This window comes from Dunckerocampus dactyliophorus, chromosome 7, assembly GCF_027744805.1.
Source record: "Dunckerocampus dactyliophorus isolate RoL2022-P2 chromosome 7, RoL_Ddac_1.1, whole genome shotgun sequence".
NCBI lineage: Eukaryota > Metazoa > Chordata > Actinopteri > Syngnathiformes > Syngnathidae > Dunckerocampus > Dunckerocampus dactyliophorus.
In genome coordinates, this window is record NC_072825.1 from 1,875,736 (window position 1) to 1,897,500 (window position 21,765).

Here is a 21,765-nt window from a genome sequence, read left to right on the forward strand (position 1 = left end):
AGTCCGAGACAGCCTTCGTTAGCTTTGATAATTCCAGAAAATGTAAATCAAAGTCCGAAATTGAGCTGCTGTAATGCCGACTTGGTTCACAGGAAGTCAAGGCCCAGTAATGCCCCAAAATAATACGATCCGAAGCCGACTGTACATAACACGCTCAGCAAATAAAATAAATAAAAGCTCATTTGTGACATTTGGCCAACTTCTAAAAACGCTTACGCAACTGCCATTCAGTTCAAAGCTTGGCTGCCACATGAACGCCAAACATGAGGCTTTACGGCGAGAGCGCGGCCTGTCCTTTGTTTGGGCTAATTTGGCACCTGTAGGTGGTTCCAGGAACAGCGGTGCCAGGGGTCCATCGACACGGGCCCGACCCGGGCCTCTAGGACATGGGAGGAGATCAGAGGCAGCAGATGGGAGCTGGGAAGCTTACATTAACGATGCCTAATCACTGCAACTGGGGAGGAGGGAGGGGGGGCGTCTAATGAGGCCCACAGTGAAGGTTCCACTCTGCCAAAGCGCCATGCAGAACCGTATTCACGCTCTAATGATTCAATATTTGCCCAATTCTAATCTACAGGCTCACATAACTGGAAGGAAAGTCAAGGAAGGAAAATAAAAGCAACGCTCTCCATTGTTGTCTTTGGGTGGAGTCATGGGGGCTGTGACCGGGGGGGGTTGAACTGTACATGACCCTGGGGTCAATACGAGTGTTTGTTTGGGTTGGAAGGAGACGGACTTCAGTGGGATGATGCATTCGCCCCGTGGAACGGTTGCAATAAGGAAATCGAAAAAAAAAAAAGAGGTGACCAGATGGGAGCGCAGGATGGATTGGCCGGGCTAACAGGCAGATGTTTATGGGCCATTATTTACAAGCTCTTTAATCTGGCCTATTTCCTCGCCCTTGGCAATGGATGGGTCTATGGGTCACGCTGCCTGAACCCCACCACCAGCGCTCATCCATCTCCCGCATTAGGAGGGACGCTCGTTGCGAAAATTAAACGATTGCTGCTTTTTCCATGTTTGAATGATGGCGTTCTTGAGCGCAAGCCAAGTCAACCTCTAAGCCGCCATTTCTCCACCATTTGGGCGCCATCCGTAGCAGAAAGGTGACACGGAGTGGGTGGGACATAGTCCACCCGGCCATTTTACACCATAGGACAGCCATCACCAAATGGCGGACCTCGGTCTGGATCCGGACCCGTGGCCAATTCAAGTGAATGGGAAATATAATAACATACAATCATGCTGGCGGACCGATCTCAGCGGCATAATTACTTCAGTTATTACGTGACATTGACAGCAAAGGCGGTGACATCACTCAAAATGAGCCAATGAAATCGTTTACTCGCCGAGCGAATGAGAGCCACGGCTTGCTCAAAAGTAGGAACAGTTGATCGAGAAAACCGAACGTTTAGAAGTGAATGGACGGACCAACATATGCGCATGCGTACAGATTCCAGTACCAAATATGCACTGAAGCCCTGAAATGGAAATGTGACGCCACAAGCTGTCCAAACACACATCGTTCGAGGGGAAGTATCCACTCAAGTCTGATGTGAGAGCGTGGAAAATAGCGGCGCTTTTAGAGCCCAGTGTGAAAACTCTACGGGAGTCATAGCACGTTCATTTACAGCACAGCAACGTGCAAATGAGTGTTCACTGAAGATTCTACGGATATTGGAGCAGAACTAAACATCAAAGCTAAACAAAGAAAGGAGTTGTGTGACTAATTCAGGCAAATTCCCAACGTCAGCTACAACAATACCAAGAAAATGTGAAACTTTACAAGAATTCACTGTTGCAGCTTTTCTCTAATAAGAGACACTTATTAAATTGTTATTTGACATCATTTTTTCCGTTTTATTTAACTTGAAGATATGCCTCTTGTGTTCATTCATTGTTTGTACAGCCAAGCCTTTTCTTTGGTCCTGTTTTCTTGTAAATGCAATTTAAGTGCCAAAATAATGGTGTTGTCGGGTGATGTGCGGGGTTTGATATTCATATGGACAAAGGGACATGCACTTCTCCCCCCCTGTTGTGTTCAAAGCAATCATCTGGCAACCAAACGCTGTGTGAAACTGCACACAATCTCCTGTTACAGCAATTTTGCAGGCGACGTGAAAGAAACAACTCGTAAGAGGACATTCAAAGCAGTAGAAAAACCTCTGCCAAGGCTCAACAATCCTGCATGACAGGGGTGCACAAACTTTTTCCAAGGGTGGCATAGTCAAGTCTGAAGGCGTAGGCTTGAAAACAAGTCATAAGCACGCCATGACCTCGTCATTTGTGAATGGTAGCGTGTTGCTACACCCTGGTGTTCATCACTGCCACCCTCCGGCAATCTGGCCCTCACACCCTTGCAGTTTGTTCTTTAACCTGATTGGATGTTAATAATGCATTCAATGAGGACGATTCTACGGGGAAACTTGGTGTCTTGCTGTGAATGTTACTTGAATACTTAGAATTTTACTCAACGCACTCAATGAAAAACTCAAGTCATCAGGCAAATGTTTGATGACATTGTTGAGCCCAAAGTGAAATAAAGATTATGGATGGAACAGAAGACAGGCAGCGACACCAAGTGTGCACCCTTCACGTTCCACGGGGGGTGAATCGGACATTTTGCGGAAACTGGACTTTCAAGCACGGGTACGACTGAGCGAGTGGATGTGTATGTGTGTCACCTGCAGTCCCTGACAGAGTATGCTGAAGGCAAATTGCAAATGATCCCCGAGTCGCACTCGCTGTATGACGGGCGAGACTGTTCCGCCCCAGTCCCGCAGGTGGCGCTAATGCCAAGCACAGAGTGGGTACAAGACACAGGAAGTCTTCTTCCTTGGTCCATACGCCCCTCTTTTCAAAATGTTCTTGGATGGAATTGGATTACAGTCAAACTCTGGTTTTTGAAAGCCCCAGTTTATGTTTGATTCGGTTTTCAACAAACATTCTCACCAAATGTTGCCTCGGTTCTCATACATTGTCTCGGTTGTCGTACAATATTGTGCGGAAGAGTTGTATTTTACCCTGTGGTGCAAAGCTTGTGCTCTAAATCAGTTTAGTTAATTATATGTACATATTTCTATATTAGTGCTGTGAAATGATGAAAATCTTCAATCAGATGAATCATGCGTTTCAAATGAATGAATCATGATTAATCAACATTTGAAATGATGTCTGAAATATGGCCATTTTTACTGTATTTTATTGAAAGAAAGATGAATGGATGATATATATTTGCATGTATTAACAGCTCCAGCTTAACTGAACATTTCAGTCAAGCTAAAAGACACCACGTCTTCAAAAATCTATTTACCTAACACTAGTTTCTTTAATAGTAGTAGAACATTTGAATAACACTTTATATAAACTGTTATTATGAGCAGTTAGGGTCTGCGTTCAAAGCCGTCACGTAGTTTAAGGTAAATGTACTTGTTCTCAGCGTATTTTCCATCATATTTAAATGCAGCAAATTGTACATCGGAATTAAGAGTTACGTAGTGAGTGATAAGAATATAACCTGTTATTATGTGCAATGAGGGATTGCGTTTAAACACACCACGTCATTTAAGTTGTATTCACATTTTGAGGGTATTTTCTAGGATTTCCAAGCATACTTAAATGCAGAAAATTGTACTTTCGGATTTAGAGTTACAAAGTAAGTGATTAGAATATCCACTTATTATTTTTCCTTTTATCGTCTCTCTGTTTATTGAGACGTTTTTTGGTGTTCGCAGTGTCCCTGAATGCATCTCGCGGCCGCGTAGTGACAATGAGGAAGTGTTGGTGTTGGGACAAGACGCGTTTGTGAGTTGGAAATACAGTAGATATACACACTGTATGTTGTTGGAATTGCACCGCTGTTGATGTGTTCGGGATAGATTAAAATTATAATAAGAGCGCCATTAATACAGCGTTAATTACGCTAAAAAATTCCGTAATTAATGAATAATATATAATATATATATAGCGTTGTGAAGCACAATTCACCAAGCGTTGGATTGTTCACCCACTAATAAGGAACGTGAGCTGGGTTTAGACGTGAGACAGGTTAGTTTTACCCTACTGATGGTAGTTATTCAGACACATTAATCCACACACACACACACACACACACACACATACACATACATATAAATACATATATGTAAAATTATTTTGTAATTTTGGTTTCAGTTTTAGTCTGACCTTTTGGAAGTAATTACTAACAAAACTCCAGGTCCCACCGTGTTTACTTTTTGCAGAGCCTTCAGCTAACTGAAAACAGCTCACACTTGCTTGGCGGTGGTAACAGTCATGTGACCACTTGACCTCGCAAAGAGGAGCACGGAGGACAAAGAGGACGATTTGGAGATGAAGGTGCAAGCGTGATGAAGAGCGCACTAAAGAGCCATTTTCCTGTCCGCCTTTCCCTGCAATCCCTCTTGTTCTCCGCCATACATCCAATCTATGAAGTCTGAGTGGCGGCGTGGTTGTTCGGCACTCGACCCCCCCCCTCCCTCGCACACTGGAGCCTCATTCTCCCATCTGCTCCATGAATATTAGCCCAATTGGCGTGGAGATCGATCGGCGCTGAGGTTAAAAGCTTGCAAGACCTTGGCTTGAGAGCCGGTTGCCAGGCAACGGCGACGTGCACGCCCTCACCTCCCAGCCCCATCTTGTGGCAACAGCTTCATGTGGGGTGTTGCTAAATGGGGGTGAGGCTGGAGGTGATGTGGGGGTGGGTCTGGCCTTTCTTGATTTCCAGCCCCAATCACTGATTAAAAGCCCCCCCCCTTCCCCAACTTCTTCTTCTACCGCATGACACTGTGACCTTAACCCCCGGACCTCCGTGCTCCGGGGTCACTTAACCTTGAACCCAATTACAAGATAAGGTTACTTAAGTGTGACCCCGCCCTGCGTTTAATGGGACAGGCTGAAAGAGAAAAAGGGCCAACGCAGCTGATACGCCTCTCGCTTAATTCCCCGGGTTGACAAAGGTTGCAGGCGGTGGCCGTAAAGAATGGGGCGCCACTTTCGATTTCTCATGCAAAGTGAGACTCAGCAATACGAGCTCCCGATAAGGTGGTCTCAATGCCGCCAGCCAGGTCCCTTCGCTCAGCTTCAAGTACAAAGAATAGCGTCTTCACAAATGCACAATCCCGAACATGACTTCCTCACAGCCAGACGATGAAAACCTTGCTCATGTTGAACTCTTCTGATGTCATCCACCACTTAGGTCAAGGGGGTATGGTCATGTAGCTATGCTAAGAAAAGTTATACACCCTAACCTCCGTGTCAGCTGTGTTAGAGACGGCAAAGCGTATTATTATTATTGATTATTATTATACTTTTTCTCCGCACATTACACGTTTTTGCTCTTTTTAAACTTTTGCTGTTTTTTAAATGTTGTTTTATTATTTAATTGTATAGATAATACATTGTCTAACAATTATAAATGAATGATATGCAATAAAAATGTAATAATACAAATGAATGATAAATTCATACATTACATAAAAGCGTTGTTTTATAAAATATAAAACAAAACAAGCTGCAGGCCCCAAATGGCGCACAGGCTGCACTTTGGACGCCCCGTGAGTTAGGTCACTGCGACGGGTTTGTCGGGTTTGTCCTGGCAGCAATTTTAAATAGTTCAATAGTAAACACAAACATAAAAGACAACACTGGATGACACGTAGAATAACAGGAAATTAACAAAATAAACCCCGAAGGATGCGCATTCCAGTGGAGTTCATCTAAGCATATAAAAAAGTGATGAAGATGCAAGTCAATATTTTTGTCTTGGGAGTGACCAGACAGGACACAGCTGCATGTTGATCCACGTTGACTTCATATTGTTTATATTCAATCAAAAATAATATTTAGCTTCAGTTGCTTCACCACTTTTTATTTGCGGTCATCATCCAAAATAAAATACAGTCAAACCTTTGTATGATTCAGTTTTCGTAAATGTACACTATAGTTTTGTCACGTAACAAACTAGTCCATTTGCCCCGCGCTGCATCGGTCCGCGAAACCGAGTGGCCAAACAAAGCACCCCGTCCGTGCAGTGTTGGCTGCCAAACAGCCCGTCATGGGGCCAAAGAAAGTTGCGAGTGGCCGCAATTTGATAAAGAAGGTGAGAAACACGATTGAATTCAATCTCGCCAAGATGTCCGCATCAACAATACGTTCCATCCATTCCTCATTTCTAATTATTTCGCCTTGTTTTCTGCATTTAAAACTAGAATTATTCTCTATAAAATGTGCTTTACGCTCATATTTTTGGTGTCTGGAAGGGATTAATTGGATTCACATGGGAAAAATTACCTCGGTTTCCTTTCTGTTTTGGTCAGACATTTTGGAACGAATTAATGAGCCAAACAGAGGTACCACTGTAGCTCATCAGCTCATCAAAGTTCGAAGGACAAAAAGCAAAACAAAAGTGCCGAAGGACATGAACGCTAGCAACACTGGCATAGCTACAGTGGTGTGAAAAAGTGTTATTTTTTTGCATGTTTGTCACACTTAAATGTTTCAGATCATCAAACAAATGTAAATATTAGTCAATGACAACACAACTCAACACAAAATGCAGTTTTTAAATGAATTTTTCTATTATTAAGGGGGTAAAAACATCCACACCTACATGGCCCTGTGTGAAAAAGTGATCCCCCCATCTCCTGTTGCCACATCTTGATGACCGTTGGGAAAATACTGGTCTGATGAGACAAAAGTTGAACTTTTTGGAAGGTGTGTGTCCCATTACATCTGGCGTAAAAGTAACGCTGCATTTCAGAAAAAGAACATCATACCAACAGTAAAATGTGGTGGTGGTAGTGTGATGGTCTGGGGTTGTTTTGCTGCTTCCGGACCTGGAATACTTGCTGCGATGAACGGAACTGTGAATTCTGCTGCCTACCAAAAAATCCGGCCATCTGTTGGTGACCTCAAGCTGAAAGCAACTTGGGTTCTGCAGCAGGACAATGATCCAAAACACACCAGCAAGTCCACCTCTGAATGGATGAAGACTTTGGAGTGGTCTAGTCCAAGTCCTGACCTGAATCCTATTGAGATGCTGTGGCATGACCTTAAAAAGGTGCTTCATGCTGGAAAAGCCTCCAATGTGACTGAATGACAACAATTCTGCAAAATTCCTCCACAGCGCTGGAAGAGACTCATTGCAAGTTATCACAAACGCTTGATTGCAGTTGTTGCTGCTAAGGGGGGGCCCAACCAGTTATTAGCTTTAGGGGCCAATCACTTTTTCACACAGGGCATGTAGCTTTGGATTGTTTTCTCCCTTCATAATAAAAAGTTTCATTTAAAAACTGCATTTAGTGTTGAGTTGTGTTGTCATTGACTAATATTTACATTTGTTTGATTATCTGAAACATTAAAGTGTGACAAACGTGCAAAAAAGTAAGAGTCCAAGATGGGGGCAAACACTTTTTCACACCACTGTATGTGAGTTTTAGTGCTAACTTAACACACGCATTATAACAGTGGTGCCGTCCGCTATCAGAAGCACTGGGCTACATGTTCAACTGAAATTTGAGCATTTTTCCATGAAATTGCATGAATTTATTCCCAGCAGTTTGCTGCCTTTATTTCAAAGTGTGTCTCTTAGCTGCAATGCTTCCGGTATGTGTATGTGTGTGTGAGATTTTATTTTTTGTCCAATCAGATTTCAGCTACTATGCTCGTCTGCCATCACACCTTCAGAATCAGGAGTGCTGGCCCGATGTCACTTCAACACTATTAGTAATGGGACTGATTCTTTAACCAATCAGATTTCAGATTCACCTCACAAACAGTATTTTTCCATCTTGCTTGGTTGATGTCTGAAACATATACTCAAAGCATATACTCTGTAGCTGGCTGATGGATAGTTGGCAGAGCTTTTAGGATGTGTAGCGAAGCATAGTCAGGGGGGTCTGTATCATGCCCATGAGGGAAGAGGTTTTCATGAAAAGCTGCATTTGGGTCACATATTACTGTTATATAACACATTCACAGTAGTGGCCATTTTACTGACATGTTTCATACTGGTGTTTCATACATGTCGTGGTAGCATTGCATCATACTGCTTACCTTATTGCAGTCGACGTATTGCACAGGTGTAGGTCTTGGAACGGCCAGTGATTTGTTTGAAGATGCTTGTTTTGCTTTAAAACATAAAAGATGAATGTGTGAATGAATGATTTAAACATACGTAGGGCTCTTAGATGCATGTATTCACGCAATACGGGCCTTGTGAACATGGACTGAAGTGGCTTCCAGCGTCCATGAGGAGTTAAGCATGATATCTCAATTCAATCAAGACACCTGACTCCACCACGAGCTGGGTCAAACGGGAGACAAAAAGACCATCTGAGTTATAAAAAGACACGCGTCTACATAGCGTGTGCATTGGAAAGAGGGTGGGTGGGGGTTGGTATTAGAGCGACTGAGTGAATGAAGCTGCTCAGGCCGCGGCCCGCTGACCGCCCGTTGAACTTCCCTCTGAACTGAAGATGAACCCTAAACTTGAGGATCTTCAGTCATGGATCTCCCAGCGAGCTCAGCTAACCCGGGGAATGACACACACACACACACGCACACACACACACACACACACACACACACACTTCCAGTACAAAGTCTCGCTGTGTTGAACAGGACATACAGTTTGCAGGACTACGCAAAAAATACTCAACAGATTTCTACAAAACTTTGTAGAGGGGTTGAGTAGGGCGGCGTGTGTTCTGCACTCTGAACAGACATCTTGATTCTATGGGACAATTTTTTTCCACACACACACACACACACACACGCACACACACGCACACACACACACACACACCGTGTTGAGGTCCAGGTACTTTGGTTTTGTAGACATCACACTATTTTTAGTTACCGTAATTTGAATATAAGAGAAAAAGCCTTTGTAAGAATGGAGGCTGCACCTGTCTGGGAAGGGCAGGTGTCCACGTTGTAACACGGGATATTTACAGGCGTGTCACAAGATCTCGTGAGATTAAAACGTGACAAGATTTGTCATTCAGAAAACAAACAATTTGATCACTTTAGTAGCGTAGAGTTGCAATATTAAAGAAACAGGCTGTAATACTAAGAGGAGGAACAAGTACAGCCAATTAAAATGGTCATTTTTGGAAAATTAGATTGGGGAAAAAGTTAGGATTTTATGGGAATAAAGTCATACAATTTGAAGAAGAAAATTTCCAAATATTATTCAAGAAGAAAGTTGAAATATTTGGAAAATTCAAAAAAGAAGCAGCAAGTGGGAAAAAACAGCAAAGACCAAAGTACATGCTAACAATACGCTTTTCATGAAATATCTGTCACGTCTTGCATATTTACTAAATATGAAAGTGGCCTTTTCGTCCTTTCATTTTTCACTTGGTGGCGCTCGCTGCAACAAGTTTGGACACCCCTGCATTACACATCGCATAGCACGTGTTGTGTTAGTTTTAGTGTGTTTAATACGCAAAATAGTGACGGACATCAAAGTGTTAAGTTCAGTGAGGCTTTCTCACAAATGGCACATGACTTTTGCTCCATCCATCCTTCCATCTTCTATGCCGCTTATCCTCATTAGGGTCGCGGGTATGCTGGAGCCTATCCCAGCTGACTTCGGGCGAGAGGCGGGGTACACCCTGGACTGGTGGTCAGCCAATGGCAGGGCGCATATAGACAAACACTCACATTCATACCTATGGACAATTTAGAGTCTCCAATGAAGCTAACATGCATGTTTTTGGAATGTGAGAGGAAACCGGAGTACCTGGAGAAAACGCACGAACGCGAACTCCACACAGAAATGCCCAACGGAGATTCGAACCCAGGTTTTCTCGATCTCCTGACTTTGTGGCCGACATGCTAACCACTCGGCCGCCGTGCAGCCGTTTGCCTTTGACTTTTGCGCCCAAAAACGAAAAAGCCGTCCCTCATGGACTGGCCTATTCATCTGCAACCTTACCGCCAAAGTGGTCAAAGTCAGGCTACGTGTCATACTACATGTCACCCTTTGGCCCACTGGCATTTTCTCGCCTGCAGAGGCTGATCCTCACGCCTCTGCAACTGTGCCAAAAATGTACCGCACACGCACACGGACACACACACACACGCACACACACACACACGCACACACACGCACACACACACACGCACACACACACACACGCACCGTTTTCTGCAGCAGTATATGACAGTAGTTGCGTTAGGTCTTTATCTACTCCCCCGCTGCGGAAGCGGCACCAGTCAGGAGGGGGAACAGCACAGAGGACACCAAGAGGTCACGGACGGGTCACGGCAGAGCGTAATGGGCCGGGTTCTGCCTCGTGTTTAGCTGTCAGACAGATGGATTAAACAAGAGGGGGGGGTTGAAGACCGAGGTTACAAACAGCGCTAGGGTTTGACGCAGTGCTATTTCGGATGCAAATGTGCAGCGTGCTTCATCGTCACTGCTTCATTTCCGACGGAAAACATCACGCCGCTGCACACGCTTCACCGAAACACGCTTTGTCGTCAGTCAGCTTTGGACATCATTGACCCCGACCACTTACAGGAGGTTTCTACAGTTCCAAAATAACGTCCGTTAGGACAAGCGGCGTAGAAAATGAACAAATGAATGTGTCAGTCGTGATTGACCGGCGATCAGTGCGTTGTGGACCCACCTGTGAACATATGCTAAGCAATGTAGAAAATGTACGGACCTTGAAAGGAAATAGCGTACTGTTGGACCCGCTTAAGTCACCATCTGTTCTTGCAAATCAGCATATTGGAGCTTCTTGCAATAACGATGTATCACAATATATTCTCTGGCACGCAAATTACAACACAGGGGTGTCCAAACCTTTTCCAGCCAGGCCACAAGGTGAAAAATGAAAGGATGCAACGTTGCCATTTTGATATTTTCTGTCATAGAGGTAGAAAAGCCTATTATTAGTGTCAACTTTATTAACTTATGTCAACTTATTGAAAAAAAGAAAATCCAAATACTGTATTTCACCTTTGTTGTTAAATAATATATGGACATTTTATTTTAATAACTATTTCAAATAACTTCCATCCATGCATCCATTTTCTATGCATATGTGGCCCTGTTCAGAACCAGCACCGGGGGTGACTGCATATGTGGCCCTGTTCAGCACCAGCACGTGTGTGATCTCTTACCTTTCAGTCTCATTGCCTTCGACTTTTCTGGCATCGTTGTTTACACACATTGCCTGGCTGTCGCTCTGCCTGTGGAAAGAAAAAGTGCCAGACAGCACGTCGATGGCCGTGGCCTCCAACTGAACTTTGTGGCACTTAAATTGGCCGAGCCGCGGGTCAAAGGCTTGTCACTATCACCGTAAAAGCAGCCCCCTCTCATGTAAAGAGGATTAGCTTCCGTCTGGGAAATGATGTCTCCGTCCCTGCGTGATGACCACGCAGAGCGCCATGAAGATGTCGGGATCTCAGATTGGCAAAACAGGAGTTGTCCCCTGAGGTGGAGACAGGTGTGGGCTTCCCGCGGCCACCGAGAGCAGGCGGTGGGAGCTCGGGGACAAGCGACTGACAGGTGGCCGCCCCCTGTCTTGGCCCGGGGTGGGGTGTCACTGTTGGGAGATCCCAGTCAAACTAAACCGACCTTATTCTGCCCAAAAGCCCCGATCTCAGCCATGAACCAAGCCAAGGCCGACCCAGCCTCCCACCCAGAACTTTCTGGTACTTAATCTAGAACAGCAGAGTCCATTTGCAGCCCGTTGCTGTTTTTTTATTCTAAAAATATAATTCAACAAGAAAACTAACAAGAAAAACAACAGCAAAAATGGAAAAAAAACCAGCAATCATTTTACAAGAATTAAGTCAAAATGTTAAGATAAAAAAGTTGTTAATCTAACATAAAATATTGTCATTTTATAAAAATAACCTCGTAAAATTATCAAGAAAAAATGGCATCATTTTAGTTGCATAAAGCTGAAATATTAAAGAATAAAGACTTTATTTTTTAAAGTCGTAATGTGAAGAATAAGCAAAACAACAAATGAGGTGTGAATTCCTGGAAAATTACGTTGCGGTGAAGAAAATGTAGAAGAAGTGGAAATGGTTGGAAAATTTAAAAAAAAAACAAAAAAATGGAAAAAAAACAGCTGTAATTTGACAAAAATAAAGTCCAAATATTAAGAGAGAAATGTCACAATATTACGAGGATAAACTCGTAATATTATGACAATAAAAATAACCTCATTTTAGTAGCTTAGAGTTGAAATATTAAAGAAAAGATGCGTTTTTTTTAAGCTGTAATATTATGAGGAACAATAAAAACAAAATAAAGTTGTAATTTGTGCTAGAGAATAAAGTCATAAAAAACAGCAAAACTGGAAAAATTATATAGTTTTAAAAATACAAAAAAAAAAAAGTCGTAATATGAGAAACAAACAAAACGACATAAAGTTGTAATTTTGGAAAATTTGTTTTGGGGAAAAGTTATAATATTATGGAAATAAAGTCAATTATTACGAGAAAAGTCATAATATTGGGAGAAGAAAGTCGTATTCTAATGAGAACATTTTTTGTAATCTAACGAGAAAGAGTCCTCATTTTATGAGGGAAAATAACGTCATTTTAGTCGCATCAAGTGGAAATATTTTCTTAAAAAGACATTTTTTTAGAAGCCGTGATGTTATGAGAAAGAAACAAAAAGAAGGTGTTTTTGGAATGTGGGAAGAAACCGGAGAAAACGCACGCACACGAACTCCACACAGAGATGCCCAGCGGAGATTCGAACGCGGATAGACTGTGTGGCCTGTGTGCCTGTGTGCTAACCACTCAGCCACCGTGCGGCGTCGTAATATTATGAGAAACATGAATCCATCCATTTTCTATTCCGCTTGTTCTTACTCGGGCCGCGGGGGTATGCTGGAGCCTATCCCAGCTGACTTTAGGGCGAGATTCCGGGGCGGTACACCTTGGACTGGTCGCCAGCCAATCGTAAACAAGCATTGACACTCACGTTCATTCCTGTGGACAATCTGCAGTCTCCAATTAAACTAACACGCATGTTTTTGGAATCCCCCCCCATCTTCCCGATCTCCTGACTGCGTTGCCAACATGCCAGCCACCAGACCTCACGAGAAACAAAGAAAACACAATCAATTGGACAGCCCTGCAGTACCGTACAAGGTGCTAGCACAGCGCCCTGTGTTGCTTTACTACCTAGCAAAGTGGCAAAGCTGCGTCCTTTCATTTCTCGCTCTGTGGCCCCCGCTGGAAAAAGTCTGGCCACCCCCGATCAAGAACTTTGCGCATGACGTTGGAGGCGTGCTTTTGCTGTTAAAGTTTGATTGGATTTGGAATTGCCCAACGTTTTATTGTCGGTTCCGCTGCGTGTTTATTTATGGCCGACGTCTGACAGAACAAGAGTTCAGCCTTTCAGACGAAAAGCAGAGAAAAACGAGTCGTCTTTTCTGTTTACCGTCGTGACGTGAGACCGTGCGCTGACCTTCATCGTCTTTTTTTTTCTCCCATCTTGCGCTGCGAACAAGCGAAGCTTTGTTCCCCGGCTGCTTACGAGCACGTGCTCGCTGTTAATCCTCACTTTACTGGCGTGACACACACACACTCGCACTGTTCGTCACTGACGACACGTTTTACCGCCCCCGTCCGGGTCACGTCTGCCTCACAGAGGCCTTGTCTTTTAAGAAGATGTTATGTAATAATAACAATACACGGCAAAAACAGACCTCTCACTGTCCGTGCAACGCTTGCATTGTTCACGCACACACACACACACACACACACACGCACACACACGCACGCACACACACACACACACACACACACACACACACACACACACACACACACACACACACGCACACACACACAGCTGTGAGGGTCCGCACCAATTAGCGCAGCTGTGATCTCACACGTCCGGGTCAGCGATTCCCACAAAACGGACAAAAAGAAACTTGTCCTGGAATGTGTGCTCCCAATTACGGGTGGGCGCCGAGCCTGGCGGGCACACAATGCCGCAGGTGAGAAGTTGGACGGGGCCGCTGTCACAGTTTGCTCTCCGAGCACAATAGAACCCCGCAAGCCCGTTTACCAATCAAGTGCGAGGACGGAATTGGTTTGATGGGCTTCCAAGGTGACGTAATAACTTTCTCTGGTGCCGATGCTCAAACGCAACACAGCTACGATGGTACCCTGCAAGAACCAAGTACACAACTAGAGAAGTACCCGACTAGAACTCTGTACATAACTGGAATGGTACCCTGCTAGAACAGAAGTACACAAGTACAATGATAGCTAACTAGAACTCAGTACGCCACACGGTGGCCATCTTGAGATGGGAAGACCTGGGTGTGAATCTCCGCTTGGGCATTTCTGTGTGGAGTTTGCATGTTCTCCCCGTGTGTGGGGGGGTTTTCTGGGTACTCCGGTTTCCTCCCACATTCCAAAAACATGCAGGTTAGCTTCATTGGAGACTCTAAATGGTCCATAGATATGAATGGGAGTGTTTGTCTATATGTGCCCTGCCATTGGCTGGACACCAGTCCAGGGTGGACCCCGCCTCTCGCCCAAAGTCAGCTGGGATAGGCTCCAGCATGCCCGCGACCCTAATGAGGATAAGCGGTATAGAAAATGGGTGGCTGGATAGAACTCAGTACACAACTACATTGGCACCCAACTAGAACCCTCATTGAAGTCCTCAACTAGTGCCCGGTACAGACCGAGAATGCTACCGAAGTAGAACCCGAGTTGTAGTACACACATAGAACGGTACGCAACCATAACCCAGTACACAACAACACTGGTACCAAACTAGAACGCTAAATGTAGTTCCCAGCTAAAAGCCAGTACAGATCTACAATGGTGCTGGTGCCAGTGATCATTTTCAACTGTACTGTACGGAAGGGCCCAACTACAACCCGGTACCCCTCTAGCATGATACCCAACTTGCATGGTACCCGACTACCTTGATCCCCAACTAGAACCAAAGACCCAACTAGAATGTTACCCAACTAGAACCCAGTACACAACTAGCATGATACCCAACTAGAACCCAGTACACAGCTAGCATGATACCCAACTAGAACCCAGTACACAGCTAGCATGATACCCAACTAGAACCCAGTACACAACAAGCATGATACCCAACTAGAACCCGGTACACAACAAGCATGATACCCAACTAGAACCCGGTACACAACTAGCATGATACGCAACTAGAACCCAGTACACAACTAGCATGATACCCAACTAGAACCCAGTACACAACAAGCATGATACCCAACTAGAACCCGGTACACAACTAGCATGATACGCAACTAGAACCCAGTACACAACTAGCATGATATGCAACTAGAACCCAGTACCTAGCTAGCATGATACCCAACTAGAACCCAGTACACAGCTAGCATGATACCCAACTAGAACCCAGTACACAACTAGCATGATACCCAACTAGAACCCAGTACACAGCTAGCATGATACCCAACTAGAACCCAGTACACAACAAGCATGATACCCAACTAGAACCCGGTACACAACAAGCATGATACCCAACTAGAACCCGGTACACAACTAGCATGATACGCAACTAGAACCCAGTACACAACTAGCATGATACCCAACTAGAACCCAGTACACAACAAGCATGATACCCAACAAGAACCCAGTACACAACTAGCATGATACCCAACTAGAACCCAGTACACAGCTAGCATGATACCCAACTAGAACTCTGTACCCATCTAGAATAGCACCCACGTGGAACCCAGCTATATGTTGAATGCTATATGAAGTATACTTACTGTGTATTTCTAAACATATTTGAGTTGCTTTTCACGTTTTTTTGACTGTGTCATGCTCAGTTATGCAAATTAGATGACATCATCCGGTGCCCCGCCCCCCGGCGCCACCACAAGCGCAGCGCCAGGCAGTCATGCGGGAAACACTGCAAGGACATCCGGTTTGCAGACGTGCACGTCGATCCAGCGTCCTGATAAAACGGGATTGACAAAGGTTCCCTGAAGCGGAGGGACAAACAACAAAAACACATCCGCTAACAGCGCTGGTTTGTGACGCTGTTAGCGCGTCTCCGCTCCGTGCAGCACTCAGCGAACCCAGGAGGGCCGCCTTGGCGACGACTTAGTGGGTCAAACGCAGTCGGAGAGATGCGCTGGTGTGTGCGTGGACTAAAAATAAAAGCATCTGAAATATTTAACTTGGTGACCCAGAAAGGCGCCCCAGCGTAATCGTGTGTTTGCACAAGCGCAGCATGTCCGCCATGATATCATGATATCCTGATATCATGAGGCTCATCCTCCGATTGGGAAAAGACCAGCGGCCAATGTCACGAAAATACGATGGGATCACGGACACAGATGCCTTGGAACGGGAGCGCTTTTGCCTTCGTCCGTCGTTTTACTGTTGTGAAAGTTTCTTTTGCTTTTTCTTTGGCTTTTTTCAATGCTTTTTTTTTTTTGCACTTGCGCGACAGGAACGCTTGGCCCCTCTTGTCTGTCGAGTGTTTTACGGTTTTGCCTTTTCTCTGGCGTTTTTGTGCCAGACGTTTCGTGATGTTTCTTCTGCTTTTTCTTTGTTTTGTTTCTTTGACACCACAGAACATCCGCTTTTGTTATGCAGTTATTTGCGTTTTATAGCGGTTAGCCTCGCTTTACACGTGTGTCAGGAATAGCTACCTAGATGCTAAAGCTAAGCGTCGTCCACATTTTACAGACAGTTTTCCTTTTTAAAAAGATTTTTGAAAAGATATAATGTATAATTTGTATGTATGGTATTTCACATCACAGTTAGGCTGCTAACCTTTAGCCTACGCTTGCTAACTAGCAGCTAGTGGCCTCACGGTGGGTAAACATGAATTTGTTTTGACACACGTTGGAACTAAAAAGCTAACAAGAAAAGGAATAAGTCCAAATGTTTTTGCGGGTTAGAATTTTCCAACATTTTGTGCTACATTTAGACCGCCGTTAAAATAGCTGCTAACGCTAACGTTGATCTTGGGCGTCAGCCGCATTTTAAAACGAGTGTGCTTTTTGAACAAGATTTTTGTTCAAACAATTTGAAAGTATATTTTGCGTCATTTGAAGAAGAGTTCATGCGTTTAAATTCTAGAATATAATTTGTCCTCGACTCTTGAGGCTGCATTCGTCACAGTTTCGCTGCTTATTCTTGCTAACTACCAGCTAGCGACCTTATAGTGCGTTAACGTAAAATGCTGAATTTATTTTTCTCACAATTTTTGACACATTGAATACGAATAAATCCAACTGTTAGCAGTTTAGAAGTTTAGCTAGATTTTGAGTGGGATAGATGCTGATGCTAAGCGTCGTCCACATTTTGGCCTTTTTAGCAAGTCGTTCGAAGCCTGGGGCCCATCATCAAATTTAGTGACCCCCACGCTTGTCCTTGGTGGTGGGGTCCCGCCCCCCCTGCTAAGCAGCCATGTCCATATTCAGCCCCCTAACCCCCCCAGACGAGAAGCCATTAGCATTTCGGGGGCGCACAGCAGCATCAATATTAATGCTGTGTGACTGAGGCGGCTTTTCTGGAACTTTCTCCCACATCAATATTGATGCTGTTGCCATACATTGCAGTCAGGACCCCCTTTAAGGATTTATAAGGGGGGGGGTCCATGTGAAGGATGCCTTTCCTTTAAATGATGTACATTTTCCTGCACGGCAATTTCCATGGGAGTGAGGACGGGGGGCGGCGGGGGCGAGGATTCGGGATTCGCTTGATGAGATCCAAGTGGAAAGGGGGGGTGGTGGGGGTGGTGGGGGTGGCGGGCGATTTGGAGACAGATCCAATTCCCCTCGCAATGCTTTAGCAGCGACGATAGCCGTGGAAAAAAATGAATGTTTGATTTGGCGGCGTCGGGGAACGCTCACATGACAGCCTGTTGATTCTGGAAGCGGAGGGGGGGCGGGGCGGCGGAGGGTGTTTCTTTTGGGATGCCTTCACATGGCCCACCCGGATCTCAAAACGTTGATTGGAATATTAGGTTTGGAGACGCGGTGCGACGTATATCAACTGTTGGCCATGAATCATCGCCTTGTGAGCGCTGGCAGGGCGGCCATGTTTGTCGACGCCTGCGGGGTTCATGAAGTCGTACTGTCATGGTGTTGAAAGTCATATGATTACAAACTATCAGCTTTCAAATTCATTTAGGAACGTACACGTAATATCCAGCGTGTCTTCCGAGCTACGTTTTCATTCCACCTTAGCTAGCACTATTAATTAGCTTACTAGCTGACACAGCTGTTTGGCTAATGGGACAATAAGCGTTATCCACCCGTTACTTATGGTGGTAAAATAGTTAGCAAGGTAGTTAAAATGGCGTAGTCATGCTAACGTATCCCCTATCGACATCTGACAAGCAAGCAAACCTTGCTAACCTGTACTGTATTAAAAGAACTTCAAACTCAACTTTGAATCTTGCAAACACAGCTTGTGTGATTTTATGGTGGAAAAACTTGAAATTGCAAGCCAGAAATAAGAAGAATGCAATGATGCAAAAGCTAAGTATAGCCAATTACTGTTTCACAAGCTAGCAGGCATAGTTAGCATCATGAAAACATGACCGTAGCTCGAAAATAACCCTTCAGATTCAATACTGAAACTTTTAGACACAACTTGTGTCTAAAAGTGAAATTGCAAGCTGGAAATAACAAAAAATGCAATGATGCTAAAGCTAATTATAGTCGATGAATTTCTTACAAGCTAGCAGGCATGTTATCATCATGAAAGTGTAAGATAATCTCGCCAAAACATGACCTCAGCTCGATTAAAATACTTCAGACTCGATACTGAAAATTTTGGACACAGCTTGAGTGATTTTATAGTGGAAAAAATTGAAATTGTAAGCGATGCTAAAGCTATATATAGCAATAAACATTGTGCAAGCTAGCGGGCATGTTAGCATCATGAAAGTGACGGATAATCTTGCCCACACAAGATCTCAGCTCGTTTAAAATACTTCAAACTCAATCCTGAAACCTTTTAACACAGTTTGTGTAATTTTATAGTGGGAAAAAGTGAAATTACAAGCCTGAATGAACATGAACGCAAAGATGCTAAAGGTAATTATAGCCATGAGACCTGACGAGCTAGCAGCTTGATTAAAAAACTTCAAAACCTGTTTTGAAACTTGTAGTCACAGTTTGTGAGATTTGATAGCGGAAAAAAGTGAAATTGTAAGACTGAAATAACATGAATGCAAACATGCTAAAGCTAAGTGTAACTGTGAGGCATCGATGAGCTAGCAGGCATAGTTAGCATCAAATAAACTTGCCAAGCGTGACCGCAGCTCTGTTAATTGGACTTCACATTCTATATTGAACCTTGCAGGCAGACGTAACTTCTATGATTTTATTGCGGAAAATGCAAAAATGCTAAGTACAGCCGATGAAGCTCTTCCAAGCTAGCAGGCATAGTTAGCGTCATGAAAGTGCCGGATAACCTTGCCAAAACATGACCTTAGCTCGATTAAAAGAGCTCACTCGGGGTTGAAACTTCGCAAGCCGGAATAACGTGAATGCAAAGATGCTAAGGCTACATGTCGCTAGCAGGCACCCAGCTCAAGCCCTGCTACTCCATGAGGCGCTTCCTTTAGCCCCCCCACTACGTTTGGATAGCATGATTGATGTGTGCGCTCTCTCTCAGGCAGGATGCCCCCCGCCCCGCCAGCGCACTTTATCTGGCCCCGCGAGTCAGCAGACGACGCGTGACCTCAATTCAAAGACACATTCATCCTATCGATCCGGGCGCACGGACACGTCCCTCGTGGGCCCCCCAAGGGGTGACGGGACGGACTGTTGCTGTCACGGTGCACGGCGTGACACATCCGAGGCCTCATTGCGGGGGTGTCCAAACCTTCCAGCGAGGGCCACACAAGGAAATGGTCTTATTGGTATCCACTTCAGTCTTTGCTCTTGTTTTTGTTACATTTGGGCGTTCTTCTCCAACGAGCCTCGTGAACCTTCTCCTCGTGACACGCTGGCGCTCTTCCCACAAGAGTGGGACTTCCTCAAAACGCCACAAACAGCAGCTTTATTTGGCTTTCTGTGTTCCTCACGGTGTTCCTAACGGTGTTTCTCATGGCGTTCCTCACGGTACTCCTCACGGCGTTCCTCATGGTGTTCCTCACGGCGTTCCTCACGGCGTTCCTCACGGCGTTCCTCACGGTGTTCCTCACGGTGTTCCTCACGGTGTTCCTCACGGTGTTCCTCATGGTGTTCCTCACGGTGTTCCTCACGGTGTTCCTCACGGTGTTCCTCACGGTGTTCCTCACGGTGTTCCTCATGGTGTTCCTCATGGTGTTCCTCACGGTGTTCCGGCGTGTCCGAAAAGAAGACGTTTGTTCTTTCATATTTTGCTAAAACGACTAAAAGTTTCCCCACAATTCACAACTCTTTTTCTTGTTAAAACGGGACTTTTTTCGCTTGCTATTTTGACGTGATGATTCTGGTAAAGCTAATTTCCTGCAACCTCATTTGCCAAAAATGTCATTTTTGATATTGTTTTTATTTCCAACTGTTGAAACCTTCGTCTTGTAGTTTCTCTTCTCATCATCTGGACTTCATTCCCGTAATGTTCACACCTTATTTGGATTTTACCACACCCTAATTATCTGTACTGTATGAATATGATTCTAATATTATTATAAATATTATTATAAATATGTACTGTATACATATGATTATAAATATGAATATTATTATAAATATGTACTGTATAAATATTATCATGGTTCATGGTTCATGGTTTTAATTCATCCTGAACATGCATATGAGTCAAACAGTAGCACATCACATAGTACAATTCACAATTTTGCATGTCCAAAAAGGAGTAGGAAGAAGCAAAGCTTATTTAATCCTACCCCTCATCAGTTGCAATACATTTATTCACCTCTTGTTCTTCCAAGTGTACTTTGTAGGTCTACATGACAATGTAGTGCAATCATAGCCAAGGTTTTTACTTACTAAAAGGAAGCTAGAGGCTTAATAATAACTGATAGAATGATTGAAGAAGTGTTTGATTGATGATGAGGGAGTACAGACCAGGTACTCTCCACAATGAAGAGTTAGTAGTCAGTATAGTAGTGGTTAGATGTACTGTAGTATTGTATGTACACTGTAGTTCAGGTCTCTTCTTCTTTGTATTTTGTGAACATCAACTGCTTGTACTTGTTCTTCAAATGGATCATTGTTGTGCATTGTTTGAGTTCCACAACTTGATTCCACATCCAGAAATGCTGAAGGTGTTCAGTGTTGTCCGTGCATTGAAGTGTTTTAGCTCACATTTCACCCTCACATCATAGTCCTCCTCTCTTCTTGATAAGAATGGTTTTACAATTTTTAGTAGAAGGTGAAGGTTTACTAGATCCGCAAATGTTAATAATTGTGATTTTATAAATAAAGAGTGTGTGTGTTCTCTGTAGGCAGCATTATGGATGACCCTAGGTGACCTTTTTGTAGCACAGTTAGTGGCTGAAGTGCACTTTTATAGTTATTACCCATAACTCCACACAATAAGTTAGATATGCTGATATCAGTGAGCAGTAGAGCGTATGTACTGTAGTGCTTGTTGGTCAAGGACAAATTTAGCTTTATTCAGTATTGAGGTGTTTCTTGCCACTTTTTGTTTTATATTTTTAATGTGAGATTTCCAGTTCATCTTCTCATCTATTATAACCCCGAGAAATGTATTTAGGTTCGCCCTGTCAATGTCTACACCATCAATTTGTATTTGCTGGTACGTTTCCTTTTT

The 21,765-nt window shown here is 44.0% G+C and overlaps 1 long non-coding RNA gene across 1 annotated transcript in view; it reads left to right on the forward strand.

Annotated features, from left to right (window-relative positions):
• Window positions 1–21,765, forward strand: part of LOC129185018 (uncharacterized) — a 41,221-nt gene that overhangs the window by 8,312 nt on the left and 11,144 nt on the right. The window lies entirely within an intron of this gene.